The sequence below is a fragment of the Oncorhynchus masou genome, chromosome 30 (assembly GCF_036934945.1).
Source record: "Oncorhynchus masou masou isolate Uvic2021 chromosome 30, UVic_Omas_1.1, whole genome shotgun sequence".
Taxonomy (NCBI): domain Eukaryota; kingdom Metazoa; phylum Chordata; class Actinopteri; order Salmoniformes; family Salmonidae; genus Oncorhynchus; species Oncorhynchus masou.
Genome location: NC_088241.1, coordinates 35,598,371 through 35,613,613, shown reverse-complemented (window position 1 = coordinate 35,613,613; position 15,243 = coordinate 35,598,371). Strand labels below are relative to the sequence as shown.

General features: G+C 43.2%; 3 non-coding genes across 3 annotated transcripts; all 3 read left to right on the top strand.

Annotated features, from left to right (window-relative positions):
- The first annotated feature begins 420 nt into the window (after positions 1–420).
- On the top strand, positions 421–493 carry trnar-ccg (transfer RNA arginine (anticodon CCG)). Its single transcript has one exon. It is a non-coding gene; the product is annotated as a tRNA-Arg (tRNA).
- Positions 494–3,195: 2,702 nt separating this feature from the next.
- On the top strand, positions 3,196–3,268 carry trnar-ccg (transfer RNA arginine (anticodon CCG)). Its single transcript has one exon. It is a non-coding gene; the product is annotated as a tRNA-Arg (tRNA).
- Positions 3,269–4,584: 1,316 nt separating this feature from the next.
- trnar-ccg (transfer RNA arginine (anticodon CCG)) lies at positions 4,585–4,657 on the top strand. The gene has a single exon. It is a non-coding gene; the product is annotated as a tRNA-Arg (tRNA).
- The last annotated feature ends 10,586 nt before the right edge of the window (positions 4,658–15,243 follow it).

Sequence of the window (15,243 nt, the reverse complement as noted above, 5' to 3'; positions counted from 1 at the left end):
TGTGTTTTGTGAAAAAACTGCACATTTTAAAGTGGCCTTTTATTGTCCACAGCATAGATTGTACATCTCAATTGTCAGTAGGAGCCACATTTGTTTAAGCAAGTCAGCCATATCAGCTACAGTATGTTTTTTTTAAAGGCAGTAAACAAGGCTGAATGAACTGTTTCGCTGCCAGACAAGGCTCCGCTGATAGCCAGGTGTAGCAGTGGTAAGGATGTTTTGGTGCTGAAAAGAAAGCTCTGCTGTTGGGAAAGCTTTATATAGGGCCTAACTGTTTGTGGGTACCGTTTGTCACCGTTATAGTGCAATGAACGTATTATTTAATGTTGTATTGTCTTGTGTAATGGCTTTGCTGGCATGCGTCAAAACTTTTTAAGTATGTTTGCCCCACCGAGATGTAATTTTTTGTTGGGAATAAGGGATCCAGTGGCCTAATGGATAAGGCATCAGCCTCCGGAGCTGGGGATTGTGGGTTCAAGTCCCACCTGGGTCTGTTGAAAGAATCTGTGCATTAAAAAGATGGCCAGACATGACTTGGTTCTTGCTAAGATCCACTTGCATGAAATGTTTAGCTTTCATCAATATCTGTACAAAATTCACAATTCCCTGAGTCAAATAGTGAATTCCAAATAAATGAAGCTTTACTCAATTGAAGGAGTGCTAGAAAAGTGATAATTGGAACCCCTCTTCCAGGTCATGACTTCACCAAACAATCTACAGCTTTATTAATCATAAATAAAAACATCTTCATGGTATTCAAATGACTCCAATAGATCTAGTGAGTCAGGACTTGTTTTTTTGTGAAATGTATTGTGACAAAGATGATTGTGAAACTACATGTTATAATAAATGTTGATTTGAATGTTGATTCATATTTGTATGATGATAACAGTAGAATAGGTATGTCTACATGGAGCCTGCTGCTAGTGGCTGTTTTCTTTTAGATTAGCTGTTAGTATATTGTTGTTGTTCTTGAGGCTGGCCAGTGAGGCAGCGTAGTCCACTACTTTTTCCACACTCCACTTGGAACAGAAGAACATGGGCAGGCTGGAGTCTTTGCCCTCTTTGGGAAGGAAGACGTTGAAATAGGTCCACTCTGTCTGGAAAACAAAATTAAAAAAGATGTAGACTTGTATATAAAATATAATAAAATGCAAAACCCCCAAAAAGACACTGATTCTTTAAATCAGGGGAGTACATGTCCTGTCCCCAACGCCCTCATTCTCATTCGGATAGGCTGTTTGGAGTGTTTATCCAACTGGTGAAAAAATTAAAAATAATAATAGTTATGTCCCCCCATTTCGAAAACCAAAGTTGCACCCCTGCTTTATACTGTATATAATGTATTTTCAACTCATTTTTCATTTCAAAACTTGAGACATCTGTGGCTTTGTGTTTTGTGAAAAAACTGCACATTTTAAAGTGGCCTTTTATTGTCCACAGCATAGATTGTACATCTCAATTGTCAGTAGGAGCCACATTTGTTTAAGCAAGTCAGCCATATCAGCTACAGTATGTTTTTTTAAAGGCAGTAAACAAGGCTGAATGAACTGTTTCGCTGCCAGACAAGGCTCCGCTGATAGCCAGGTGTAGCAGTGGTAAGGATGTTTTGGTGCTGAAAAGAAAGCTCTGCTGTTGGGAAAGCTTTATATAGGGCCTAACTGTTTGTGGGTACCGTTTGTCACCGTTATAGTGCAATGAACGTATTATTTAATGTTGTATTGTCTTGTGTAATGGCTTTGCTGGCATGCGTCAAAACTTTTCAAGTATGTTTGCCCCACCGAGATGTAATTTTTTGTTGGGAATTAGGGATCCAGTGGCCTAATGGATAAGGCATCAGCCTCCGGAGCTGGGGATTGTGTGTTCAAGTCCCACCTGGGTCTGTTGAAAGAATCTGTGCATTAAAAAGATGGCCAGACATGACTTGGTTCTTGCTAAGATCCACTTGCATGAAATGTTTAGCTTTCATCAATATCTGTACAAAATTCACAATTCCCTGAGTCAAATAGTGAATTCCAAATAAATGAAGCTTTACTCAACTGAAGGAGTGCTAGAAAAGTGATAATTGGAACCCCTCTTCCAGGTCATGACTTCACCAAACAATCTACAGCTTTATTAATCATAAATAAAAACATCTTCATGGTATTCAAATGACTCCAATAGATCTAGTGAGTCAGGACTTGTTTTTTGTGAAATGTATTGTGACAAAGATGATTGTGAAACTACATGTTATAATAAATGTTCATTTGAATGTTGATTCGTATTTGTATGATGATAACATTAGAATAGGTTTGTCTACTTGGAGCCTGCTGCTAGTGGCTGTTTTCTTTTAGATTAGCTGTTAGTATATTGTTGTTGTTCTTGAGGCTGGCCAGTGAGGCAGCGTAGTCCACTACTTTTTCCACACTCGGAACAGAAGAACATGGGCAGGCTGGAGTCTTTGCCCTCTTTGGGAAGGAAGACGTTGAAATAGGTCCACTCTGTCTGGAAAACAAAATTAAATAAGATGTAGACTTGTATATAAAATATAATAAAATGCAAAACCCCCAAAAAGACACTGATTCTTTAAATCAGGGGAGTACATGTCCTGTCCCCAACGCCCTCATTCTCATTCGGATAGGCTGTTTGGAGTGTTTATCCAACTGGTGAAAAAATTAAAAATAATAATAGTTATGTCCCCCCCATTTCGAAAACCAAAGTTGCACCCCTGCTTTATACTGTATATAATGTATTTTCAACTCATTTTTCATTTCAAAACTTGAGACATCTGTGGCTTTGTGTTTTGTGAAAAAACTGCACATTTTAAAGTGGCCTTTTATTGTCCACAGCATAGATTGTACATCTCAATTGTCAGTAGGAGCCACATTTGTTTAAGCAAGTCAGCCATATCAGCTACAGTATGTTTTTTTAAAGGCAGTAAACAAGGCTGAATGAACTGTTTCGCTGCCAGACAAGGCTCCGCTGATAGCCAGGTGTAGCAGTGGTAAGGATGTTTTGGTGCTGAAAAGAAAGCTCTGCTGTTGGGAAAGCTTTATATAGGGCCTAACTGTTTGTGGGTACCGTTTGTCACCGTTATAGTGCAATGAACGTATTATTTAATGTTGTATTGTCTTGTGTAATGGCTTTGCTGGCATGCGTCAAAACTTTTTAAGTATGTTTGCCCCACCGAGATGTAATTTTTTGTTGGGAATAAGGGATCCAGTGGCCTAATGGATAAGGCATCAGCCTCCGGAGCTGGGGATTGTGGGTTCAAGTCCCACCTGGGTCTGTTGAAAGAATCTGTGCATTAAAAAGATGGCCAGACATGACTTGGTTCTTGCTAAGATCCACTTGCATGAAATGTTTAGCTTTCATCAATATCTGTACAAAATTCACAATTCCCTGAGTCAAATAGTGAATTCCAAATAAATGAAGCTTTACTCAATTGAAGGAGTGCTAGAAAAGTGATAATTGGAACCCTCTTCCAGGTCATGACTTCACCAAACAATCTACAGCTTTATTAATCATAAATAAAAACATCTTCATGGTATTCAAATGACTCCAATAGATCTAGTGAGTCAGGACTTGTTTTTTGTGAAATGTATTGTGACAAAGATGATTGTGAAACTACATGTTATAATAAATGTTGATTTGAATGTTGATTCGTATTTGTATGATGATAACAGTAGAATAGGTATGTCTACATGGAGCCTGCTGCTATTGGCTGTTTTCTTTTAGATTAGCTGTTAGTATATTGTTGTTGTTCTTGAGGCTGGCCAGTGAGGCAGCGTAGTCCACTACTTTTTCCACACTCCACTTGGAACAGAAGAACATGGGCAGGCTGGAGTCTTTGCCCTCTTTGGGAAGGAAGACGTTGAAATAGGTCCACTCTGTCTGGAAAACAAAATTAAATAAGATGTAGACTTGTATATAAAATATAATAAAATGCAAAACCCCCAAAAAGACACTGATTCTTTAAATCAGGGGAGTACATGTCCTGTCCCCAACGCCCTCATTCTCATTCGGATAGGCTGTTTGGAGTGTTTATCCAACTGGTGAAAAAATTAAAAATAATAATAGTTATGTCCCCCCCATTTCGAAAACCAAAGTTGCACCCCTGCTTTATACTGTATATAATGTATTTTCAACTCATTTTTCATTTCAAAACTTGAGACATCTGTGGCTTTGTGTTTTGTGAAAAAACTGCACATTTTAAAGTGGCCTTTTATTGTCCACAGCATAGATTGTACATCTCAATTGTCAGTAGGAGCCACATTTGTTTAAGCAAGTCAGCCATATCAGCTACAGTATGTTTTTTTAAAGGCAGTAAACAAGGCTGAATGAACTGTTTCGCTGCCAGACAAGGCTCCGCTGACAGCCAGGTGTAGCAGTGGTAAGGATGTTTTGGTGCTGAAAAGAAAGCTCTGCTGTTGGGAAAGCTTTATATAGGGCCTAACTGTTTGTGGGTACCGTTTGTCACCGTTATAGTGCAATGAACGTATTATTTAATGTTGTATTGTCTTGTGTAATGGCTTTGCTGGCATGCGTCAAAACTTTTTAAGTATGTTTGCCCCACCGAGATGTAATTTTTTGTTGGGAATAAGGGATCCAGTGGCCTAATGGATAAGGCATCAGCCTCCGGAGCTGGGGATTGTGGGTTCAAGTCCCACCTGGGTCTGTTGAAAGAATCTGTGCATTAAAAAGATGGCCAGACATGACTTGGTTCTTGCTAAGATCCACTTGCATGAAATGTTTAGCTTTCATCAATATCTGTACAAAATTCACAATTCCCTGAGTCAAATAGTGAATTCCAAATAAATGAAGCTTTACTCAATTGAAGGAGTGCTAGAAAAGTGATAATTGGAACCCCTCTTCCAGGTCATGACTTCACCAAACAATCTACAGCTTTATTAATCATAAATAAAAACATCTTCATGGTATTCAAATGACTCCAATAGATCTAGTGAGTCAGGACTTGTTTTTTGTGAAATGTATTGTGACAAAGATGATTGTGAAACTACATGTTATAATAAATGTTGATTTGAATGTTGATTCGTATTTGTATGATGATAACAGTAGAATAGGTATGTCTACATGGAGCCTGCTGCTAGTGGCTGTTTTCTTTTAGATTAGCTGTTAGTATATTGTTGTTGTTCTTGAGGCTGGCCAGTGAGGCAGCGTAGTCCACTACTTTTTCCACACTCCACTTGGAACAGAAGAACATGGGCAGGCTGGAGTCTTTGCCCTCTTTGGGAAGGAAGACGTTGAAATAGGTCCACTCTGTCTGGAAAACAAAATTAAATAAGATGTAGACTTGTATATAAAATATAATAAAATGCAAAACCCCCAAAAAGACACTGATTCTTTAAATCAGGGGAGTACATGTCCTGTCCCCAACGCCCTCATTCTCATTCGGATAGGCTGTTTGGAGTGTTTATCCAACTGGTGAAAAAATTAAAAATAATAATAGTTATGTCCCCCCATTTCGAAAACCAAAGTTGCACCCCTGCTTTATACTGTATATAATGTATTTTCAACTCATTTTTCATTTCAAAACTTGAGACATCTGTGGCTTTGTGTTTTGTGAAAAAACTGCACATTTTAAAGTGGCCTTTTATTGTCCACAGCATAGATTGTACATCTCAATTGTCAGTAGGAGCCACATTTGTTTAAGCAAGTCAGCCATATCAGCTACAGTATGTTTTTTTTAAAGGCAGTAAACAAGGCTGAATGAACTGTTTCGCTGCCAGACAAGGCTCCGCTGATAGCCAGGTGTAGCAGTGGTAAGGATGTTTTGGTGCTGAAAAGAAAGCTCTGCTGTTGGGAAAGCTTTATATAGGGCCAATCTGTTTGTGGGTACCGTTTGTCACCGTTATAGTGCAATGAATGTATTATTTAATGGTGTATTGTCTTGTGTAATGGCTTTGCTGGCATGCGTCAAAACTTTTCAAGTATGTTTGCCCCACCAAGATGTAATTTTCTGTTGGGAATAAGGGATCCAGTGGCCTAATGGATAAGGCATCAGCTTATGGAGCTGGGGATTGTGGGTTCAAGTCCCACCTCTGTCTGTTGAAAGAAGCTGGGCAATAAAAAATAATAGTTATGTCCCACTCCCTTTTAGAAAACCAAAAGCTAGTACCTCAGCCACGCTCAAGGCACTAAACGATATCATAACCGCCATCGATGAAAGACAGTACTGTGCAGCCGTCTTCATCGACCTGGCCAAGGCTTTCGACTCTGTCAATCACCATATTCTTATCAGTAGCCTCGGTATTTCTAATGACTGCCTTGCCTGGTTCACCAACGACTTTGCAGACAGATTTCAGTGTGTCAAATCGGAGGGAATGTTGTCCGGCCCTCTGGCAGTCTATTGGGGTGCCACAGGGTTCAATTCTTGGGCCGACTCTTTTCTCTGGCTATATCAATGATGTTGCTCTTGCTGCAGGCGATTCCCTGATCCACCTCTACGCAGACGACACCATTCTGTATACTTCCGGTCCCTTCCTTGGACACTGTGCTATCTAACCTCCAAACGAGCTTCAACGCCATACAACACTCCTTCCGTGGCCTCCAACTGCTCTTAAACGCTAGTAAAACCAAATGCATGCTTTTCAACCGTTCGCTGCCTGCACCCGCACCCCCGACTAGCATCACCACCCTGGATGGTTCCGACCTAGAATATGTGGACATCTATAAGTACCTAAGTGTCTGGCTAGACTGTAAACTCTCATTACAGACTCATATCAAACATCTTCAATCTAAAATCAAATCTAGAGTCGGCTTTCTATTCCGCAACAAAGCCTCCTTCACTCACGCCGCCAAACTTACCCTAGTAAAACTGACTATCCTACCGATCCTCGACTTCGGCGATGTCATCTACAAAATAGCTTCCAATACTCTACTCAGCAAACAGGATGCAGTTTATCACAGCATCATCCATTTTGTTACTAAAGCACCTTATACCACCCACCACTGCGACCTGTATCTACAAGTCCATGCTAGGTAAAGCTCTGCCTTATCTCAGTTCACTGGTCACGATGGCAACACCCACCGTAGCATGTGCTCCAGCAGGTGTATCTCACTGATCATCCCTAAAGCCAACACCTCATTTGGCCGCTTTTCGTTCAAGTTCTCTGCTGCCTGTGACTGGAACGAATTGCAAAATTCGCTGAAGTTGGAGACTTTTATCTCCCTCACCAACTTCAAACATCTGCTATCTGAGCAGCTAACCGATCGCTGCAGCTGTACATAGTCTATCGGTAAATAGCCCACCCAATTTAGCTACCTCATCCCCATACTGTTTATATTTATTTACTTTTCTGCTCTTTTGCACACCAGTATCTCTACCTGTACATGACCATCTGATCATTTATCACTCTTGTGTTAATCTGCAAAATTGTAATTATTCACCTACCTCCTCATGCCTTTTGCACACAATGTATATAGACTCTCTTTTTTTTCCTACTGTGTTATTGACTTGTTAATTGTTTACTCCATGTGTAACTCTGTGTTGTCTGTTCACACTGCTATGCTTTATCTTGGCCAGGTCGCAGTTGCAAATGAGAACTTGTTCTCAACTAGCCTACCTGGTTAAATAAAGGTGAAAAAAAAATTAAGGAAATAAATAGGCCATGGTGGCAAAGTAATTACAATATAGCAATTAAACACTGGAATGGTAGATGTGCTGAAGATGAACGTGCAAGTATAGATACTGGAGTGCAAAGGAGCAAGATAAATAAATAAATACAGTATGGGGATGAGGTCGATGGATGGGCTGTTTACAGATAGGCTATGTACAGGTGCAGTGATATGTGTTACGTGCTCTGACAGCTGGTGCTTAAAGATAGTCAGGGAGATATGAGTCTCCAGCTTGAGTGATTTTTTGCAGTTCGTTCCAGTCATTGGCAGCAGAGAACTGGAAGGAAAGGCGACCAAAGGAGGAATTGAGCTTTGGGGGTGACCAGTGAGATATACCTGCTACAAGTGGGTGCTGCTATGGTGACCAGTGAGCTCTGATAAGGCGGGGCTTTACCTAGCAGAGACTTGTAGATAACCTGTAGCCAGTGGGTTTGCCGGTGCTGATGGTGGCCGATAACACCCATCAACATTCAACAAAGAGTTATTTGAAAGTTTAATGTGTAAAACCAGCAAATAAAATAGTTTGGGGACAGACTTGGTAGAGACAACCGAGCACTGAAGGTGTTACCTGGTAAAGATTGCCACCTTTGGAAGATCTGAGTTGCCGAAAACAGTTATAACCAGGAAGGTTAACATCATAGTTCAAAACTCTCATTCTTAACGTCTCAGTAATGACCAACACATCTGTATTGGAGTTGTGAACCCCCACTTTCAATTAATTAATTTGAGATAATAAGCTTCTTGTGTTCACGTGCAGAAAACCCAGGCTTTTACAGGAGCAGAAATTAGTCAAGCAGATTTCTGTGGCTTGGTTTTTTGTAGCTTGTTTTTTTGCTCTGACATGCACTGTCAACTGTGGGACCTTATATAGACAGGTGTGTGCCTTTCCAAATCATGTCCTATCAACTGAATTTACCACAGGTGGACTCTAATCAAGTTTTAGAAGGATGATCAATGGTAACAGGATGCACCTGAGCTCACTTTCAAGTCTCATAGCAAAGGGTCTGAATACATATGTAAATAAGGTATTTCTGTTTTTATTTTTAATATATTTGTAAAACATTCTTATAAACCTGTTTTCCCTTTGTCATTATGGGGTATTGTGGGTAGATTGATGAGAAAAAAATAGATTTCATCCATTTTAGAATAAGGCTGTAACATAAGAAAATGTGGAAAAAGTCGAGGGGTCTGAATACTTTCTGAATGCACTGTAACTAGCGTCTCTTCATTACAAACCAGTAATATTACTTATAGGTCTTCATACTCTCTTGAGAACCTTGATGATCTCGAAATGGAGTCAGACGTCAGAGGTGAGGTGAGCGCTCGGAGGTTGAGCCAGTCCACGATGAAGAGGGCCTACCTGCGGCAACGGGTGTAGAGGAGACTTCCAGTGTTTGCCCTGAGAATTCTACCAGAGATGATTTTGGACCGGTAAGAGTGAACATTTTGGAAAACGTGGATTCCTGCATTTTGACTGACCCATACATTGTGTCAGGCTGGGTAAAGGACAAACTGGGATGGGCTAAATCTATGCAAGTTTTGAGAAGTGGAATTGTTTTGATTTTTTTGTGTATGCCTCTTCCAGAGGAAGTGGGTTCTTCGAGTCACGTGGCTCAACCTGTGGTTTGCTTTGCTCTCCGGAGGAAGGTGCCACTAAAAGGGGTGATCAGTGAGGAAGTAGCTTTGAGTGTAGAGGTGGATCAAATGAAAAGGAATATTCCTAGTGTTTGTGTCACCTGCCGTTTGGTGAAATGTAGACCCAGTGGCAATGGCGAGACTGAGAATACCCTGTCTGTCTTGAGCTTTGACAAAGAGTTTCTACCTGATTAGGTTAGGTTATATTTGCTATCCTGTGAGGGTATATGTTCCAAACCCGCTTCGGTGCTTTAGGTGCCAAAGATTTGAACACATTGCTTTAGTGTGTAGAAGGGAGAATCCCATGTGCAGGAGGGCATAGTCAGAGGGAGTGTACAGCTGGTATAGAGAAAGCACTGCGTGTCAACTGTGGGGGAGCCCATGCAGCTGGGGATCCAAAGTGACCTGTTAGAGGGAGACAGATTGAGATTGCCAGAGTTCAAGTGGGGCAGAAAGTTTCCTATACTGAGGCAGTGAAGAGAGTAGAGTATAGCCCAAGGGTAAGTAAGTCGACTGGGAGGGCCCCAGTGAGTAAGCCTGAAGAGAGAGAGCCAGGGAGGATGAGTTCTAGTAAGGTTGGATTTATTGCGTTTATAGCCATGGTGATCAACTGCACTTCACTTATGGAGTGGAAATCACAGAAGATAGATGTGGTAGTTGCAGCAGCAGAGGCATTTTTGGGTGTGAGAGATTTTAGTGCAGAAGATCTCCATTAAGTTTTGAGAGAAGGGATTCCATCCTCCCAGGCTGATGGCCTGGTGTACGATCGTTTAGGGCCAAAGCAATGGGATGGTGATTTTGGGGGATAGTGTATAGATACCGGGTTAGATGGTGATGCAATTTAAGTTTTTACCATTCCCCCTTTTTTTGTAGGGGACGAAACTGTGCAATCCGCACTCCGACCTGCGAAAGGCAGCAATACCCAACACAGCTTTTAGTTTGCCGCAAACCCACCCTAAAACGTTCCACGCCACCTGTTAAACAAATAGGAAATCCTTATTCAGTGGATTAAACCAAAGATGTTCTACGAAGATAGACCACATTCTGTTGTTTCCAATTGGAGGCAAGTGAGACGAAAAGTTGGGATCAAGACTTGTCGAGATGGGTTTTTCAAAGTCGCGTTTATTGGTCTATCAGATGTCAGTCAGATGGCTTAGTGACGTCAATAAAATACATCGTCATCATATTCAAATTAAGTTAAAAATGAAATGCAGATATTGGGACTGGAGATTTGGAGAAGAGGGACTTCAACGCTTGAGTGTAACTTTAAGTAACTATTTGTTGTTCAGACTGTTATAACGCCACCAAGATAGTGGTAAGTTACAAATATATATTTTAATGTTATACATTTTATATAAATTAGATTTTAAAATGTTTTGTAGTGGGCGTTAACTGTTTGGCTAGCTATTTTACGTTAAAACATGATGAGGAACAGTAACATAACGTTAAATTAGCTAGAAGTTAACGTCAGCTCAATCAATAAGATTAAATTAGCTCTGCTCCGCACATGCAAGACACTAGATGATGACTAGTTAATTAACAGTTGTCATTTTGCGACTCAATACTGGAGAATATTGGTAAAATATAATTGAATGAGGTTATTAATAGCTAACCCGTGACTCTTCTCTTAATACATGTTGTAATTTCTCCTGGGGGGGTCCAGGAACCAAAATAAAAGTACTATCCGGTGAAACACTTCAGTTTTCGCTGTGCTTTGGTTTTTGGTTCGTTAACTTCGTCCATTTATTTTTCTAAACTGTGCTCGCATTCAATACATGGTGCATTTCTTTACCATTTTATCTATGAGAGGGTAGGCATGATCAACATGGTCTTCCTGGATGCAATCAAAGGCACTAGATCAAAGTAAGAGGACTCTTAGTCCTTACACAATGCCAGTATTTGCCCAGAGACTGCTCCGGTTTTGGTCAATGATGTCCTCCATTGCTATAAGACGACGACGTACTTGGTTTTGGTGGGTTTTAGTCTTGCGGCATGCCTACTTTGCATTTTCCTGTTTTTATTTTATTTTGACAGCTTTTTTTCCAGGAGCTGTAATCTCTTATTAAAGTAACATCTGTATGAGATTAACTTTGTGATATTTTTGTTTCAATGTGTGTGCAATGAATCACTGTGGGTGTATTATTATTATTCCACAGGATGAATGTCTCCTCCTGCATGACACCTGAGCTTCCTGTATGCTCTTGAGGATGACTCCTTCTGTCACCCAAGCCTCCTGCTGTATGCTTGTGAGGAAGCCTCCTGCCACCTCTGTCACCTGACAGACCCACCTCCTGCAGACCATCTAAACTAAATTCAGCATCTCCTGCTTCCTCTGCTGGAGCTGGGTCTACGCTCTCCTTCACTCTCTTGTTCTCTCTGTCTTTCCCACCTAAAACAAAACTCCTACATCTGCTTTCCTGTCTTCTCCTTAAAAAATAGACAATTCAAGACTTTAAACCTGTTAATATAAAACAATAATGATGCATCTTTAATTGCTTGCTTACTTATTTTTCTACTACGCCGTGCATCTGCTGCAGATTGAGGGGTGGATTCATGCAATTTAATCTGGTAGGTACTGCCTCGGAGGACAGTGTCTTCCAGAAAAGTATCTAGACAGAAATGTATTTTTATTGACAAAGGTGGTCAATAATCAGAATAAAACACTCTTCAAAGAGCTCCTTGCACACAGCGTAACCGCCCTTCTTCAGGTCCTCAAAGGACTTTTGCAGACTGATGTCCCTAAGCCTGATGTTTCTCAGCCACATCTTCCTCCTGGGTAATTGCAAAAGTGTGTAAGGTCTACGTCACACTCCTCCTCTTCAATCAAAACTGACACTCCTCTCTGTGAGACACCACCTTAACAACCTTTGCCTGATTAGCAACACCCACAATAACGGAGAACATATTATAGAATAAAGACCCACACTTTATCCTGTAATATGAAACATTACAAATAAAGACCCACATTTTATCCTGTCCTATGAAACATTACAATAAAGACCCACACTTTATCCTATGAAACATTTTCAGTTGCTGCCCTCGTAAACCTGATAGGTGTCTTTTTTGGACCATTGTCCTATTGTGCATGCATCCCGTCAATGTGATCAAATGCTCTACTTTCATGGTTTTGTTATGTTCTACATTTTTCACAATGTTAACAGGCATTTAATAAATGTACAACCTTTTGAGTTTTGTCTATTTTCTGAAGATGCATATAATTATAGTAGACTATAGTTTGTGGTATTCTTACTTAATCTGATCATAGGACAACAGAACATAAGTATTTGCCTATACAATGTTTTACAGACATCTACCATGATTTAAGAGGTGCTTAATGGTGCTCTACAACTCGATAAATTACTTTGCAATGACCCAGTGTCACAAATGGCTTCTATTGATTGTGCAGCATACCCTGGGATGGCCTTGGATGTAATATGGCAGGGCACATTAGTAAACTATTGTAGCGACCCGCACAGACAGCTGTGTGTTATGTGTTAGGCTAGGAGGTGGTTGTGTTGTACTGACCAGTACCCGGTGTTCGCGGGGTCCGACATGTCAATCAACCTGCTATCTGCCAATCACGGGAATGCCTGGAATGTTCTGATGCCGGGCATCCTGGTGGTTGGCGGAGTGGCGTGGAGGGGGGTTGGGCAGGGGGATGGAGCATTGGAAGTTAAGACCAGGTTCAGCCTTTATTCTCTCTCTCTTACGTCTGGGCTTCCCAAGAGAAGGTCACGATTGGCTTGTGGGTTATCTGTCATCTTTTTGGCATGTGCTACGGCCCAAACAGTAGCCTGTGTAAAGTTGGTTTAATAAACCGTCAATTCGCAAACTCAAGCCTCTGTCTGGACAATTGTTCATTTATGATCTAGTCAGGTCATTACATTGGTGTCAGAAGTAAAAACGTTGATACAAGTTAGCCAGCTAGCTAGCTGACTTATGTGGCTAGCTACCGTAGGTGAGAACGGGGATTGAAAATGCATCGAGGGAATCCGAAAGTGAAGGTGGGGGTAGGGGACGATTATGGCCAAGGAGGTGCGTGTGAATGGACGTCGGGGGTTCTGTCTGAGGAGATCGCCAGGGCGTCGGAGCGCAGAGGCCGCTTGAGGGAGGACGTTAGAGCGATGGCGGCTGAAGCGGGCATGAGTGCTTCGTCGACTGTATTTCTCGCGGATTCTGGTGGGCGGACCGAAGTGGCGACGTCGACGCGGAGTGACGAGGAATCTGGGGCTCAGGATGTAAACAAACATGGCGGCGCCCAGTTCCCGGCTGCGTCCGTATCTGTTAAGACCCCGAAGTATTCCGGTAAGGCGGATTGGGAAGTTTTCATGCTCAGTTTGAACTGTTAGCTCATTTTAGGGGATGGTCGGATGAAGAAAGGGCACTGCAGTTGGCTTTATGCCTCACGGATGAAGCTCTGGCCTGTTTGATATTGATTAGCCCCGAGGACAGGCATGATTATGGTGCTTTAGTGGGAGCACTGAGGAGGCGCTATGGACAGTGTGTACAGCCCGGGCTACTGCGCTCCGAACTGAGTAATAGACGCAGGCAGCCTGGAGAGCCTCTACGGGTGCTAGCTAATGACATTGAGAGCCTCTCTCGGCGGGCATATGCTCACATGCCCCCTCCGTGCAGAGCGAGCTAGCACGGGACCAGTTCATACGGGCGCTCTCTCCTACGGAGCTGCGCATACAGACCCAGCTGGCTCATCCTGAGTCATTGCAGACAGCCTTGGAGATGGCTTTGGAGAGGGAGCTGGTGTGGGCTGGGGCTTCAGCTGGGGCTTTGGTGGGGGTGCAGGGAGACACACCCTCTGTGCGAGCTGGGGGGCAGAGCAGCCCGGAGCCGGAAAAGCCTGCTTGGGTGGCTGAAATGACAAAACTCATTCGGGCTGTGTCGCTACAGGCGGCACGAAACACAAGCCCTGGTCCCAGGGTCTGCTGGGGTTGTGGCCAGCCAGGCCATCTGCGCCGAGATTGCCCCATGTCCCCCAGAACTCAGGGAAACGGCTCGGGGTCCGCATAGACCGGGTAGTGCGGACCCCTGGCTTTCTATCCCAACCACCATCATCTTCAGGAGGAGCCCACCGGCACAGACGTGGAAGCAAGGCTCCACTTCCCCCAGAAGCAGACGAGGGCAAGCGGATGGAGCCTGTTGTTGTGGTTGGCCGGACCTGTGTTGGGGACTTTTGTCATGTCCCTGTCACTGTGGAGGGGGTGCCCTGCTCCGCCCTGGTGGACACTGGGTCCACAGTAACCCTGGTGAGGCCAGATATTGTGCCAGGTTGGACTCAGTGTGAGCCTACAACTGTGCAGCTCCGCACAGTCACAGGTGAGCTGGCACCCATGAAAGGGAAGGGAATAATGACTCTGACAGTAGGGGGCAGGACTGTGCGTCATCCTGTGTGGGTGGCGGCTGTGCAGGACCCTTGTATCCTGGGGTTGGACTTTCTTAGGAGCACAGGCTGCCAGCTAGACCTAAATAGGGGCACACTGAGCTTCCAGGGAGGGACGGAAGTCACCATGGCTCCCCCTAATGTCACATTCACTCAACCCAACAAACCCTTTACTCCAACAGTTAAAGCAGCAGAGACTCATGGCTGCGCCCCCTCCCCCACAGCTGTGTGTGACTTTTCCCCAGTCCCCCTGTCACCTACGGCGGTGTGTTACATTCCCCAGCTACCTCCATGACACAGCCCTCTGTGAGCCCGGGCCGCAACCCCCCAGCCCAGCTACCCCAGATGGGAGAGGAGAGGACACTGTCTGCAGTGAGGAAGATATGGGGGAGGAACTGTGTTGGTTTTGACCCCGAGCAGCAGGAACGGTTGTGGCAGTTGCTGTTTGAATTCAGAGACAGCTTTGCGTTGAGTGAGGAAGAGGTGGGTCAGACTCATCTGGTGCAGCATGAGATCGACACAGGTGATGCTCGACCCATCAAGATGCGTCCCCGCCGTATCCCGCTGGCACGCCAGGAGGCGGCAGACAAGGCTGT